The sequence below is a fragment of the Tiliqua scincoides genome, chromosome 3 (genome assembly GCF_035046505.1).
Source record: "Tiliqua scincoides isolate rTilSci1 chromosome 3, rTilSci1.hap2, whole genome shotgun sequence".
NCBI lineage: Eukaryota > Metazoa > Chordata > Lepidosauria > Squamata > Scincidae > Tiliqua > Tiliqua scincoides.
This window is the reverse complement of record NC_089823.1, coordinates 184287956-184303397: the sequence shown is the minus strand read 5'-3', so window position 1 is coordinate 184303397 and position 15442 is coordinate 184287956. Positions and strand designations below refer to the sequence as shown.

At 45.3% G+C, this 15442-nt stretch overlaps 1 long non-coding RNA gene across 1 annotated transcript; it reads right to left on the bottom strand.

Moving 5' to 3' along the window:
- Positions 1–5957: 5957 nt before the first annotated feature.
- LOC136643607 (uncharacterized) lies at positions 5958–15049 on the bottom strand. Its single transcript, XR_010794034.1, has 4 exons — positions 14990–15049; positions 8978–9028; positions 7108–7264; positions 5958–6152 (listed from the first exon to the last, which is right to left on the bottom strand). It is a non-coding gene; the product is annotated as an uncharacterized lncRNA (long non-coding RNA).
- Between the last annotated feature and the right edge of the window lie 393 nt (positions 15050–15442).

Sequence of the window (15442 nt, the reverse complement as noted above, 5' to 3'; positions counted from 1 at the left end):
AGAATTCTTTGAAAAGGTCAACAGGCATGTGGATGCGGGAGAACCTGTGGATATTATATATCTGGACTTTCAGAAGGCGTTCAACAAGGTCCCTCACCAAAGGCTACTGAAAAACTCCACAGTCAGGGAATTAGAGGACAGGTTCTCTCATGGATTGAGACCTGGTTGAAGGCCAGGAAACACAGAGGGGGTTTCAATGGCCAATTTTCACAATGGAGAGAAGTGAAAAGCGGTGTGCCCCAAGGATCTGTCCTGGGACCGGTGCTTTTTAACCTCTTCATAAATGACCTGGAGACAGGGTTGAGCAGTGAGGTGGCAAAGTTTGCAGATGACACCAAACTTTTCCGAGTGGTGAAGACCAGAAGTGATTGTGAGGAGCTCCAGAAGGATCTCTCCAGAGTTGCAGAATGGGCAGCAAAATGGCAGATGCGCTTCAATGTCAGTAAGTGTAAAGTCATGCACACTGGGGCAAAAAATCAAAACTTCACATATAGGCTGATGGGTTCTGAGCTGTCTGTGACAGATCAGGAGAGAGATCTTGGGGTGGTGGTGGACAGGTCGATGAAAGTGTCGACCCAATGTGCGGCGGCAGTGAAGAAGGCCAATTCTATGCTTGGGATCATTAGGAAGGGTATTGAGAACAAAACGGCTAATATTATAATGCCGTTGTACAAATCTATGGTAAGGCCACACCTGGAGTATTGTGTCCAGTTCTGGTCGCCGCATCTCAAAAAAGACATAGTGGAAATGGAAAAGGTACAAAAGAGAGCGACTAAGATGATTACGGGGCTGGGGCACCTTCCTTATGAGGAAAGGCTATGGAGTTTGGGCCTCTTCAGCCTAGAAAAGAGGCGCCAACCACCTGGTTGCTCTGCTTGAGCAAGTAAGATGGCGGAGTGGGTGGTTCATGGGTGGTCTGAACATAAGAAGAGCCCTGCTGCTTCTAGTCCAGTTTTCCGTCTCTCACAGTGGCCTATTAGATGCCTCATGGGGGACTCAAGACAAGAAGATACCTATATCCCAGGGCTTCTCAAACTAGGGTGTTGCGATGCCCCAGCCTGAGGGCTCTGGATTCTGCCCCCTTAAGAGGCAGGGGCAGGGGGAAAGCAGCGACACAATCCCCAGGATCACGTTGCTCAGGGGGCTATAGGGACTGGTATTTACTTACCAGTCCCTGCTGCAGCCTCCAGGTGGTGCGGGGAGCCCCGCACGATCCTCCGCAGGGGCCTCCAGCCTCCAGAAAGTGAAAGCACAGTAATCACGCTCCACCTCCGCAAAACTGGAAGTGGAGCATGATCACTCTGCTTTCCCTTTCTGGAGGCTGGGGAGCCCTGCAGATGCTCACGCAGGGCTCCCCGCACCCCCAGGACACTGCTGCAGGGACTGGAAAGTAAATGCCATTCCCTGCAGCCCCCTGAGCAACACGGTCCTGGGGATCGCGTCACTTCCTTCCTCCCCACCCCCGCTGTCTTCCCCACTCCCCCACAAAGACTTAGTGGCTCTCACACTGTCCCAGAGAGTGTGAGGACCACTGCTATATGCTGTTGCCACTCCCTTGCATCTGGCATTCAGAGATACAATTGTTTGGAGGAGGAACATGGCAGAAATCAGGCTGGGTTGTGGGCATGTTGAGGGTGGCTGGGGGCAAATCTCAGTGGGAGTGGCAGCACTGAGATGCTATGTACCTAGCCCAGGCCTGACACATACCTTTAGATTTACTAAAATTTGCAGCAGCAAAAGAGCCAGCATGTGTCTGAGTAGGCCTATTGGGGACCAGGGAGCAGTGGAGTAGGTAAGCATAACATTTCTTTACTTACCTCTCCCCTGCTGCATGGTCTTCAGCCAGCCCATAGCATGCAGCAGAGACTGCATCAGTGCCACTGCTCGCTCTAAGCCGGCACCTGGATAGGTCTGGGTTATCAGTTGCAAGTTGCATTATTTCCAAGTGCTGCAATGATCTTTTCAAGCAGGAACTAAAGTTGCCTGGGTGGATTTGAGAACATTGGATTGACATTTGCCAAGGAAAAATATTCAGATTTCATAGGACTTAAAGGGACGATTAGTTGCATTGATCTGTTCAACTGGGTTACTTCCATTATTTGGTTTCATGTGGAAATGCTGTTGTATGGATCAGTTTGATTAGTTGTTGATGGTAAAGAGAATTTGCTTAGTTTAAATCTTTGTAAGTTATTCCCCTAAATCCCAAGGGATCCCTCACTGGCAGTGATTATGGTGGAATGGCCACATGGGTTTATTTTTATTACTGATTGTCTGTCTGTGTGTGCACTTGGATGCCTATGACTAGCAGGGCAAACAGAAACGGCTAAATGAAACAATAAATTAAATGTACACTGCAGCTTCCCAGGCCACTGTCTAGCAGCACAGTAATTTTGGCCAATGTTGTATTTTTAGATTATCCCCAGGCTAAGTGAGCTAATAAGCATCTGCCTGTGAGGTTCTGCCCTCATCAGCATCACACAAGGTAATTCTGACCCCTGCAAACCTGACAGAGAATCTGATCAGGAGAAAACAGGGAATCAATAGAATCGTGTTTCATCCACAGAATTAAAGTAGATTTACTCCCAATTCTCTGTGTCTGTGGTGTTCCTTCCTGTTTTCCCTCCATTAATTTGGATTAATTTAATTTCTTGCTGAGCTCTGCTGCTTTTTATCTGCTACTCAATTTTAAGATCCTAGAAGGACCTCGTGTGGTTTTGACAAAATAAGCCAGATGGGGCTCAAATTGTAATGGTTGGATGCTCCTCTGGAGTTAGTTGCAGATTTAAAACAGTTGCTGTTCTTTCTCAAATACAGAAATCTATGAATGTGTGAGCTGTTTTTTAAGCTTTCTGATCCTACTGACAATTCCTCTTGTGTGTAAGTAAATTTGCATCCTGAATCCAAAGAGTGACAGTTAGTTGGCGCCTTAATTTACCTGAAGCAGAATGTTGATAAAATTCCTCTTGCCCCATCATTGGTGCTTGTTTTGATTTGGATCCAAAGAGCCAAGAGCAGAAGCTAAAATTCACAAGCACTGTTCTGTGAAGACTTTGACAAAAGTTTATACAGTGTTATAACAAATTAGTTCCATACACATTCTTGTTTCTCTGTTGACATAGGAAGTTGCTCTATACCAGGGGTCTCCAAACGTTTTGGCCAGAGGGCCACATGAAATATCTGGCGCAGTGCTGAGGGCCGGAAAAAAATTTAAATATAAAATTTAAATAAATAAATTAGAGATGGAACTTAAATGAATGAATAAATGAATGAGTGGGCTCATGCACTCAGCCTCTCCGGACCTCAGAACATTCTCTAGATGCAATCAGAGCACAGCTCTGGTCATGTTCATTCAAGTGGGCCAGAGGTTTTCAGAGGACAAGAGGCTGGCCGCGGACCAGATAGAGGCTCGCTGTGAGATGCATCTGGCCCCCAGGCTGGGGTTTGGAGACACCTGCTCTATACAGAACCAGAGCTTTAGAGCATGTGCCTCAGTTCCAACAGGCAATGGCTCTCCATTGTTTAAGTTGGGACTTTCCCAGCTCTACCTGGAAGCACCATTGATGGAAATTGGAGTCCGGGGGCAGCCCAACCCATGAGGCTGTTTGCATGGAGCAGCACCCTTGTACACCCTTAGAAGAGCAGAGAATGGATGAGCCCCAGTCTGTCTGTCTGAACACTGCCCTCCCCAGCCTGCCACTCTACTGGGAGCTCTGATCCTCTTCCGACTTGCTGTGAGCAACTTGGAAGAGAATTGCTGCAGCAGCAGCAGTCTCCTTCTCATTCCAGCATTGCTGTGCTTAAAAGTAGGAAAAATAAGCTGTGGCATCTCCAAATCACATCTCTCCACTTAGGTGGTGTTTACAAAATACCAAGTAGGTAGGGAAAGGTAATTCTGAGTCTGCCTGCCTCTTCCCTGCGCTTTTGAAGATTGTTGAATGCAGCCTCCTTGGTCAACCTCTCTTCTATTTGTAATGAGCATAAGCTACCTCTTTACAGTGACGTAGCTGGAGCGGGCAAAATGGTAAGTACTGCAGACGCCCCAATGTGCCAAGGTAAGCTGCCCCTTCCACTCACCATTGGAGCCACTGTGGGCAGCGGTGGTGATGCCATTTGGTTCAGTGAGCCCATGCATGTTGCCATCGCTGCCCAAAATGGTTCAGACAGTGAGTGGGAGGAGGTTGCTTACATCACGTGTTGTGGCACAGTGCTCACCATTTTACTCCTCCTAGCTACACTACTGCCTCTTTTTTTCAAGCAGAGGAGGCATGGACCAAGGAAGCTGCGTGCAGCAATCTGCGAGCCCAATCCTGTGGTCTGCGCCGTGCCTCCACAGCGCAGACCACTGCCGGGCTCCCACTGGAGCTGCCTCAGCTCCAGCCAGTGTTGAGCCAGCGCGCAGCGGGCACCCGCATTCCACGGCTCAGCGGTCTCTGTGACTGCTGGGCTGCAGAACGGGAAATGGGGGCGTGGTAGGGAGCTTGGGGGAGGCCTTCCAGAGAGGGGGGAGGCGTAGTCGAGGACGTGGGGGGGTTGTTCCCAGAGGCGGGGGAGAGGCAGGTCTGCAGAGCTGAGCTCCGCAGGATCCAGGGCGCTCAGGCAGGACTGCTCGCCCTACATGAGTGTTGTACACTCCCAGGGTTTTGGGGTGCTCAGAGTTCTTGGTTCTGGAACCCTAGAGCCCTCAAGGACCCCTGTTCAATAGTACTGCCACCACCCTGTATGTGCCAGTGTCTCAGTCCAGGGACACTGAGACCCTCTAGGCTTAATTCTATCCCTTGCAGGCACTGAGCACTTTCTTTAATTAAAGCCTCAGTCCTCAAGTTACTAGTCCTCAATGAGTATTTGGTAGCTTGCTGAATGGCTAGGCAGGATTCTGAACCTTTGTTCCCAACAGACAATGAAACAACTTAGTAAAAGGATTTTTACTTTATTAAATACATAGGGTTACACAAAGTTACAAAAGGCAGCAGTTGCTAGAGGCATAAAACATCTAGGAATCATCTAAGCATTAAAATAACAAAGCTAACTGGCTATCTCTATTATTCCCTAACTCTCACCTGGGTCAGCGTTCTTTTGTAGATCTTTTCTCCAGATTACCTATGAGGCCACATGGCCCTGCTGGACCAGGCTCTCAACCTGCAGGATGTTGCACCCACAACCTTTTCCACCAAAAAAAGCCCCGACACCCCCTTGGGGCTTTTTTCTTATACTTCTCATGCTAACAGGATGGAGGTCACTCTGTACTTATTTTAAACTGTCCAGTCAGAAACTCTTGGGGACAGAATCTTACCGAAGTGGGGCTGGATGCTAGCCCTCTCAGCTCTCCCCTCCCCACTGGAGGTCCACAGCTGCATTCCATCCTTGATGGGCGCCTTTCTGTCTGCGTAGGTGCTACATTATCACCTTCCATCGAGTTGTAAATTCCGTTGGCTGTTGTTACTCACATCCTTGCAGCTAGGAACTGCATGCCACTTCTCTGTTACTGGTTTACCTTGGTTCAGGCTCTACATACTACTAGGCCTAAACTGTACATATTCATGACAACGAGCGCCTTCACTTTAGCGGCGACCGAACAGTCGCCGCTAAAGTGAGTAGTCCCATTGCGGGACTGTTTCCCTTACTCGGAGGAAGGGGACAATCATCCCCTTCTCCCGAGGAGCCTCCCGCGGTAGCGAGGAGCCCTGGATCCGGGAGGAGCCCTTTGTGGAGCCGCCAGGTCCTGCAGTTCCGGGCAGCTCAGAATTGGGCTGCCCGTAAGTAAAGGGAAGGGAGGAGGAAAGCACACCTGCTCATTCATTCACTCGCCCTTCATAGGAGGGGTTCACATGGGTGCATGCAAGCAGAGGCAGCAGTAAGTGGCAAATTCAGGCAGCACAGAGGCACGTGCTGACCCCTGCTGGACAGTCCTGAAAGCCAAGCATGTGCTTTACCACTGAAAGTTTTCGTGATCTGAAAAACATACCTCGGTTTAGTTTTAGTTTTTTAGTTTTTAATAGAATTAGGTACATATAGTTATCTAGATTGCACTCAGTCCTCTTTGTGGTGGATTTTGCTTTCATGTTCAAGGTATAGCAAATGACCATGTTCTAGTCTCAAAGGAATTTTCTTCTGGTGATGCAACATAGTAATTCTAGCAGTATTCCTGCTTTTCCCTGCAGCAATAAACAATAAACACTCACTTGAGTCATCCAAGGCTTTTGGACTAAATGTAAATTCTTGGTCTTGTCAGAGCTTCTACTTTATTGCAGTGAAGTTCCTCATGCTCCCTGTTCATTGCATACCAAACTATCTGTTTTTCCTTTCTCAGAGTTGTCAAAATACCCTAACGACAGAAACTGCTTGCTAGCTGAAGGTCTCTGCAAGGGAGTGAATTTCAGTTCAAGCATTAAAAGGAAACAAACCCTTAAAACTGTTTCACAAATTGGAAGCTCAGATCAGTTTCACTGCAGGCCGGAAAAAAAGTGCCACCGAAACTGGCTGAAAATGAATTTGACCCTTATTCCTTTTGGGAGGAAGGGAGGGGTCAGATTTGCATTTGATCCTCATATACGCCAGTCAAGAGCAAAAGCTATTTCAGGGTTTTGGCAGCCTCAGACTTCCAATTTTGTTCTACGGTCATGAAAAAATAAACAAGCGTCTCGAGAGAAATAAAAAGTTCATTACAAAAATCCTCCTCTGATTTTGACAGCCCATCCACCCCCGTGTCCAAAGATCAGCTTCTTTGACCCATCTTATCTGCGTTCAGAGGGAGATGGAATCTGGCCATTTGTGAGCCCCTTTTACTCATTCAGGTGAAATAAATGTCCGTTTATGCAATTTTTTTTTCTCAAATGAATAAGAAAAGAGAGAGTATGCCTTTATTCTGGTCTCAAATTTTGCTATTTGTTTCCAAGATAATTGCAGCATATTCTCATATGATTTATGAACCAATCAGAATATCACTGCCACACGCTTGCCATGATTTATTTTATTCTGTGATTTTTTTCAAGTCATCTTGCTCTGTAAACTTTGTGTTTACATGCAAAAGACATTATGTTTTCGCAGGATTGGTTACCCCAACCCAGTGCCCACACATAAATGTATTACTAGTTTCGTATTTACACGTACCTCCCCTGCACTGCATCTGCCACATCTGAGGGTTTTCCCATTCCATGTCGGTCCCTGTGAAGGCTTCTGTTCATGTGGTTCTCCTGGCAGCATGTTTATCATACTAGACTGGGATGGGCAGGAGGGCCACATCATCCCTCTGATACTGTGTCAGGTGCTGGGGGGGAAAAAAAGAATTAATTTACATTTCAAATTTGAATACATTTACATAAATGAATATATTAGAGACAGAACTTATATAAACAAATTCATATAAGTTCTGTCTCTAATATATTTATTTTACTGCGTTTATTTGAGTATATATAAATTACTGAGTTTATTTGAGTATATATATGTTCATATAAGTTCTGTCTCTAATATATTTATTTTACTGAGTTTGAGTATATATAAGTTCATATAAGTTCTGTCTCTAATATATTCATTTTACTGAGTTTATTTATAATACAGATGAGAACTATAATACAGGCATGTAGAACCACATGAGAACTATGAACTGTTTGCCACACACCTTTTGAACAGTGAAAACCTACAGACTTGTGGAGGACTTTTGAATCAGGCAAGTTTTGGCAGGTCTCTACTCTGAACATTTGATTCTGTGGTCACAGAAGTTATTCTTGATGGTAGTAAAGTTTCTGAACACCTCTCAAACATAAAGGTATAAATCATGAGTCCCTTTCCTCAATGTTCACTCATAGCAGAATATCTGCGTACCTATGTCTGAGTTGTTTTTGATGGATTTCTTATTTCTGTACCCACTTGCTTGAGAAATAAAATATGGAGACTCTGCAGTTTTGTTAAGAGTTGATCCCAGATTTGAAACAAGGCAGGCAAAAAAGTTTTCAAATTAAACCTTCACAACTTTCTTAACATGGGAAGGTGGGTGGCGGTGATGACCCCTGTTATTTTCATCCCCATAAATTCTTTTAATTGGTTGCCAATGTTACAGCTATACCACAGGCCCTTCTGTCAAATAGTGTTAGAATGATCCCTTGTCTGGAGACAGTAACGGGCAAAAGGTCTCCCCTGCTATGCGGGGAAAATGCTAAGTAATCAATTTTCAATGAGATCAGATGTCAGATACAAAATCATGAATCAGAATGTCTGTTCAAGTGGACAGAAAAGATGTCAATTTGGAAGAACAGTGGTTGAACAAATCAGATGAGCTACTGAACACCCGGAGGAAGGCGGTGGCAACTCCACTAACAGCCTCGGAGTGAACAGGCTAATTGGATAAAAGTAGGAAGGCAGCTTTTGAAACAGATGCTGCCGAAACCATCGTGCTTTGACATACAAAGATTATGAGCACGACTGAGCCAAAGTTGAGACTTTGGGAGAGAAAGTTAAACATGTGCTGAGCTCTCACTAGTTGAAATCAATTGGACCAAAAAGTGCTTTCTTTTGGCTTAGTTGCGCCCAAAATTGTTTTGCAGACACCTTAAATATTATTTGGGGAAAATTCACACCACATCATAAAATGCATCAGTTCCGTGATAAAAATTTCTGCTTGACTCCTGTTTTAGAAAGAAGTGTATGAACATTAGTGTTTAAAATCATGACATGCATCATGTGAGTGACATTCATTCATGATGCAGATCCTCCCCACTGGAGTCCTTCGAAAAGCACCACCACCGTGTGAGGCATGGGGTAGGGAAGCAGGTGAAGCACAGCCTCCCCACCAGAGTCCTTTGAAAAGCACTGCCACTGCCGTTTGAGGTGCTCAAGCACACACAACCCGCATACAAAGAACATGGGTTGAGTGTGCTTGAGCACTGCACACAGCAGCAGCAGCACTTTTCGAAGGACTCTGGTCTGCCTCACCTGCCTCCCCACCCACTGCACATCTCTTATCCTGGAATTTTCAATGAGCTACCATATTTTCTTGCAGTTGATAGGCCAGTCCTCCATGAAATGACATCTGCGCCTGGAAGGAAAGCAAAACATCTTCAGTTGCAGCCAAACAAATCATGCTGGTACCTAGCTGTGGCTGCCAACATTTAATTGCTTCTGATGTCCTACTCCAATGACTACAGAGCAAGGAGTAAGGAATCACACTAATAATAATAATAATAATAATAATAATAATAATAATAATAATAATACAGGTATTTATATACCACCTTTCATGGTCATCAGATTTCTCCTCAGACTTTATTTCAAGGCGGTTTACACAGGCAGGTTATACTAAACCCCTATAGGGATTTTTACAATTGAAGAAGGTTCTGTCTTTCAAGAACTACAACATTTCAGATGGATCCTTTTATGATCTGGTATCACATTCTGGCCTCCAGTTTTCCTCCCACGCAAGCTGACAATCCTTCATATCTCACTTGAAGGGCGGCCAAAGAGCAGATGGAAAAACTCGGCTCGGCTTGTCAGCTGCTTCAAGGTCTCGCCGTTCACGGTGCCAGTGGCCTCGAACTGGTGACCTTCAGCTGTTATCTTCAGGCAAACGGAGGCTCTACCCTCTAGACCAGACCTCCTGCCCAGAACTAGGATTGTTCTGTGCCTTCAGCCAGTTCTCAATATTAACTTGAATCACAAAGAATGTATGGCGCTAGCTATGATCTACAATGGGCACAATCCAAAGCGTGCCTTATGCCAGCTGAAGTCCCTTGGGCTGGCATAGGAGGGTCGCAAATGTGCAGTAAAGCAAGTTTGCGCCTCCGTCACTGGGAGCTGCGTTGGCGCATTTACATGTGCCGATGCGCAGAGGCAGATAGAAGCCTCCACCGCAGCTCCCGCACCACCGCTTGTGTCGGCGCTTCGCTTCCTGCCACTTCGCTCTCCTCAGACTTGCGCCACCTCTAGAGGTGGCACAGGTCCGAGGAGACCTATAGGGGTGCGCAGCCCTTACCCACGTGTAATGGGAAGAGCTTTCCCTTGCCCATGGCTGAGCGGCTGCAGCCAGCGAACCTCTGTTGGATGCAGCACAAGCCTCCTGGCTTGCCTGCTCCAGCGCAGATTTGGATTGCACCCAATGCCTCTGCTTGGATTGGACCCAACCTACCTTCACATTTATCTCTTTCAAGATGTTATTCCATAGCCACAAAGATTGATAGAGCTCTTTCACTTGATAGCCCCACCCAAACACAGGGCTTGATCAGCAGGCATGTGGAGGGTATTTTGCATATCTCTCCCTGAATTATTAGAGCCTTGAATGCCTCAATTTTTGACTGCTTAGAGTAGTGGTTCCCAAACTGTGAGCCGTGGCTCCCTGTGGAGTCATGGAAACCAGCTGGCGGAGCTGCGGAAACCTCACAAAAACCTGCCGCCCTAAACAATGTACAAGATTGTAGTCCTAACGGCCCAGGAGGTCAAGGGAGCTGCCAGTCAAAAACTTTGGGGAACCACTGCCTTAAGGTTTCCTAGATCCCATCCCCAAGAACATTTGTCTAGCCAAAATTAAGATATTACTGTAATTTACAATGCCTGTATTTTGCATTTCCCCGCCAGGAATGGCTCCAAGGGGAGGGGCCGCTTACCCACCCCACTGAGCCTCCCTGCCATACTGAGTGCTCATCCCCCCCTCCAGCTATGCTACCACACACTGCTTCCCTTACATCATGGTGCCACTCCCTTGTATCTGGCAAGGCACATGTGACTTTTTGCTTATGGCTCGTTTTTTTAAAAATTATTGAAGAATATTAGTTTAAACGTGCATCTTTTGTGTCTCCTTAGTACATCAGGTTAATAAATATAATACAACTCTTTGCAAATCAAAAGTAAAGTTTCTTTATTGTTTTTTATTGTGCCTTGTGCCAATTTTGGTAATTAGAAACAAATAAACAAAGACAAAGGAAGATAAAAAGAAATGTGAACAGCAGCATAAACAATTATATGAATAAAAGCACAGCCTGCTACACTAGGTAGGGCTATTTATAAAATATAGGAATAAAGACATTGCAACAGATGCCGACCCTGTTATGATGCTGTGTGCAGCATACTAAGTGGCAGCTTAAGCTTAGAGCAGCTTTTGTATTTCTGGAAATAAACAGGAAAAAAGAAGGGAATCTGAGGAAGAGGCTTTCCTACAATGTTGGAGGCTTAGCGTCATTATATGGTTCAGTCACTAGATGGCACCATATTTAGTTGTAGTGACAGAGTTCTCTTTATGTGATTTCTATTACAAGGCACTATAGTTGTGTTCAACAAACTCCTCCAAGCCACAGAAGGCCAGTTTAGGAAGTGAGGGGTCATTGCACCCCAGGTAGAAAGGGAGAATCTAATGGAAAGTCTCTGGGCTGATTTTCCCTTTGTTATTCATCAAAAATGGAACTTGTGAAAGCCCAACAGTGGGCTTATGACCCATTCATTGCAATGGATTTTCTTGGCCCCAGTGCTGTTAAGCTACTATTTTGAGCCTAAAATAAAGCAAAATGCACCATGATTCTTTAACAAAATGAACGGGGGACTAGAGTTGTACCCACTGCACGGGCAAGAAATAAGGGCTATGTTACAAAAAATGGATCAAATTTCTAGGCGATTCTACAAGTCTGAATTCTAAAATGTGTCCCTTTTCTTAAAGTTTTGACTAGAAAAGTCCTACTTCTGTGCTTGCATGTGTGACATGCAATTTTGTATATTTGTGTGTGTACATGCTCACATAGATCCATCATACAATCACTTTTTCCATAGCATGATGAAAAGGGGCATTAAGAACACGGTGATAAAAGTCTAACAATTCTTCTGATCAAATAATTGGTGTGAATGATTGACATCTATTCAACAGAGCACCTGCTGAATGAAGAGTGCTAAAATTATCAGCACAGTTCTGTTAGTGCTGAAGACATTCACGCGTCAACACTGGGAAGCAGGAGACTATTGTTTTGTGCCTAATAGCATACTATTTTTCACATATATAATTTTTCAGTCCTAGTCTAAAAAGTGACCTCAGCCACAGGTTGATATCAACTGAAAATCAATGATTAGTTAATGGAAAATTAATTCCTATACAATTAACACATCTCAAGAAAGTAGTTGTTAGGCCTGTAGTCATGCAGACTTTGTGTGGGTTATATTTAAATGAGTCAATACTTATCATCTGATATGTGCAGAACTTGGGCTCAGTTGACTGCTGTAACTTGGCCAGGTTGGATTGTAGCCTGAGCTTTGCATGAGCTAATAGACAGTTTGTCTGAGTTTGTCTGAGCCAATAGGCTCACTGTGGCTGAGCAGAGTGAATTATGTATGACCTTGTAACAAGCTCTTAAGAGTTGGGAGGGACTGAGGCAGGAGATTTTAGTGCCGAGTGCACAGAACGTGAGTGCTGTGTGCAAGAAGGCTGCAGTACCATTGGAGGAAAGCTAGAGGGCTGTCTGCAAGTACCATGTGCAGAGCCACTGGGACTATAAAAGGGGCTGCACCAGCACAGAGAGCTCAGAGACCACCAGGGAGGAGCTGCTGTGAGGAGCTCTGGAGAGTGAGCTCTACACAGAGAGAGAAGACCTCCAGGGAAGAGAAGCTGCAAGAAGCAAGCTGGGAGAGACCAAGCTACAGAGAGGAGCTGAAACCTAAGCTCTGAGGGAGAGCTGAGGAGAGAGCTGCTGGAAGGAGCCCCTGGGAGAGCCTCTGAGAACCAGAGAAGGGACAACCACCCAGCCTTTGCCCGCACTCTGTGCTTCCTATAGTAAAATCCCATACCACTGAGAAATACAGGTTGAGCCTAGTTATCCACAGATTTTTTTTTATTTTCTGGACCCCCACTGAGCCACATTTGGCCCAACCTGAATCCTCCGGAGGCTCTTCTGAGGCCCCGAAAGGCTGCACACAGCCTCCATGGGCCTCAGAATGGCCTCTGGAGATCCTAGAAAGGCACTTCCAGTTTTCAGTTTTCAGCACAGCCTCCACGGACCTCAGAAAAGCCCCCCAAAGCATTGGAAGGCAAAACCGGAAGTCGTCTTCCAACGCTTTTTAGAGTCTCAGAAAGGCCTCCGGAGGTCCTTGAAGGGCTCTAGAAGGGGATGGAGAGGGGTCACTTGCACAGCATGTTCAAGCACCTGCAAAACTTAGTGCTTTGCACGCCCTCTAGCTATGCCACTGCCACAGGGAAGCAGCTTCCACACAGCTATTGGTGTACGTGAAGAAAGCCTATACATTCAGGACATCTCTGTTTGGGCTGGCTCTGAACTACTGTACACTAAATGTTTGCCCTGTGCCTTGTTTTGTCTTATTCCTGCCCTAATAAGCAGCTTAGTGATAAGGTTAACTCCTGGGCCTTCTTTACCTTATCTCTGGTTTTGCAACTACTTGTCAGCTGGAGCATCTCACCAGAGTGATCCTTCACCAGTCTCATTTCAGCAATGCAAAATCAGGTTGCTTTGCAATACATTTTTGCATTTTTGTTACCAGATTGTTCATGGGGGGAAAACACCAAAACTAACTTTTTCAGCCAGGCATATAATGTGGTTCGTACAATCAACTATGCAGCATTTTCTGAGTCAGTACAGTTCTAATTGGACATTTATACCTACAATACTGAAAAACATTTATTTGTGTTTACTTCCAGAGTCAAAAATGAGAGCAATTTTAAACCAGGCTTTTACAAAGGTTAACTTCATTTATAATTGAGAACATTTGATATTAATAGGTATAATAGAGCTGTACTTCCATCGCTGCACAGAGATGCAGATTTTTAAATTTTATATTAACATGGTATTTAAATGGTTTTATTTTCTTATTGCGTCAATTGCTGCTGTTACTCAAGAAGAAAGATTATCCCCAAGATGATTATACATTTACAGCCCAATTCTCTCTAACCCCCATCTGGCAATGCAAGGGTATCAACACAGCATCTGCTGAATCCCACAAGGGTGTTTTGGCTTCAGGAGGCTTCCTCAGGATAAGGGAACATTTGTTCCCTTCCCCTGGGATAAGTTCCTGCCAGCCCGGTGGGTCGGTTTGGACCTTGGCAGCAATATCATTGATTATAGCTCTACTTCACTTCTGCCTGATAACTCTAGATACCCAGTCATGGCTTTGATGTTGGTTGCTGGATTCTAAAAACAATTATGATAATGATTAACAGCCCACTCCTATGCTGGCCGCTGCCCTGCAATACAGTGATGCTGAAACACCCGCCATTGTATCTAGTGGGGCCAATGTGCCAGCAAGAGGTCCCCTCAGGGTAAGGGAACATCTGTTCCTTTATCCTGTGTTGGGTCCCTGAAGACCCTATGGGTCTATTTGAATTTGTGCCAGAGAAATCGTTGGTGCCAATTCAAGTAATCCATGTAGGCTTTTAGGCATGAGACTGCCCCCCCCCCGCCTCCTTCCAGGCCTGAACCAACCCCAGACCACCCTCCCCCACTCAGAAACACCCGTCACCTTCTCGCTGTCCTCCCACCATCCAGGAACACCTCCATACTGGTGAGTGAGGAACTTAACACTGGTGAGTATCCGACTGGCACAGAGGCCCAGGGCCTCCTCACTGGTGCCTTTCCCTTCCTGGTCACCACAATGTGCCTTATGGCACATTTGTGACAGCCATCGCTGGGGCAGTGCGCTGGCCACCAACACTGCCTCACAATAGGATAGGGTTGCACATGTTTAAAAGTTCACAAAGCAGTTTACATAGCAAAAGAAATTGTAAAATGGTTCCCTGAGCCAGTGGGGTCTCAATCTTAAAAAGTACATAAGAGACACTATCAAACAGCAATTGGGGAAAAAAATGTTACGCAGTGGTGGGGGGATAGAGACATTTGATCTCCCCTGTTCCATAGAAGATAATCACCATTTAAAATGTTCCTCTTGGCTCAGTTAACAGGGTTACCAATTTAAGTTTCCCATGCAACAGACATACACATTGGGAAAGTCCAGATTGCATTTAATTGACATTAAAAACATATTTGTTCTCATGCCGTGAATAATCAACTGAAAAACTCACTTTCATTAGCTTTATCAAACCATTGTTGGCTTACGTCCCAAAGTTTCCATTCAGCATCTGCAAAAGTATTAAAACTAATTATAAAGCCATCTGGAACAAGAACAAAGCGGAATAATTATTTTTATTTTTATAAAGGCTCTCTGTGAAAAACTGATTCCATAATAAATGGGATACCATACAAGCAGTGATAATGGAAGAATCATTACGGAAGGATGCAAGGAGATTTACACGGAGGAAGTCACAGGAGCTCATTAGGAGAGAAATATCACAGAGACACTATGATCCATTGCTATGTGTGGCTTGCTTCATGTGTCCCCTGAAGCGGTATAAGTCACCACCAGTCTGTGGTTACCCTTTGCCATTACCCTTTCTTAGAATGATGAAGCCTGTAGGGTAAAGTGTTGAGAAACCATAGTGAGGGGAGCAATAGATAGCGGGCAGTGGTTAGTGAAT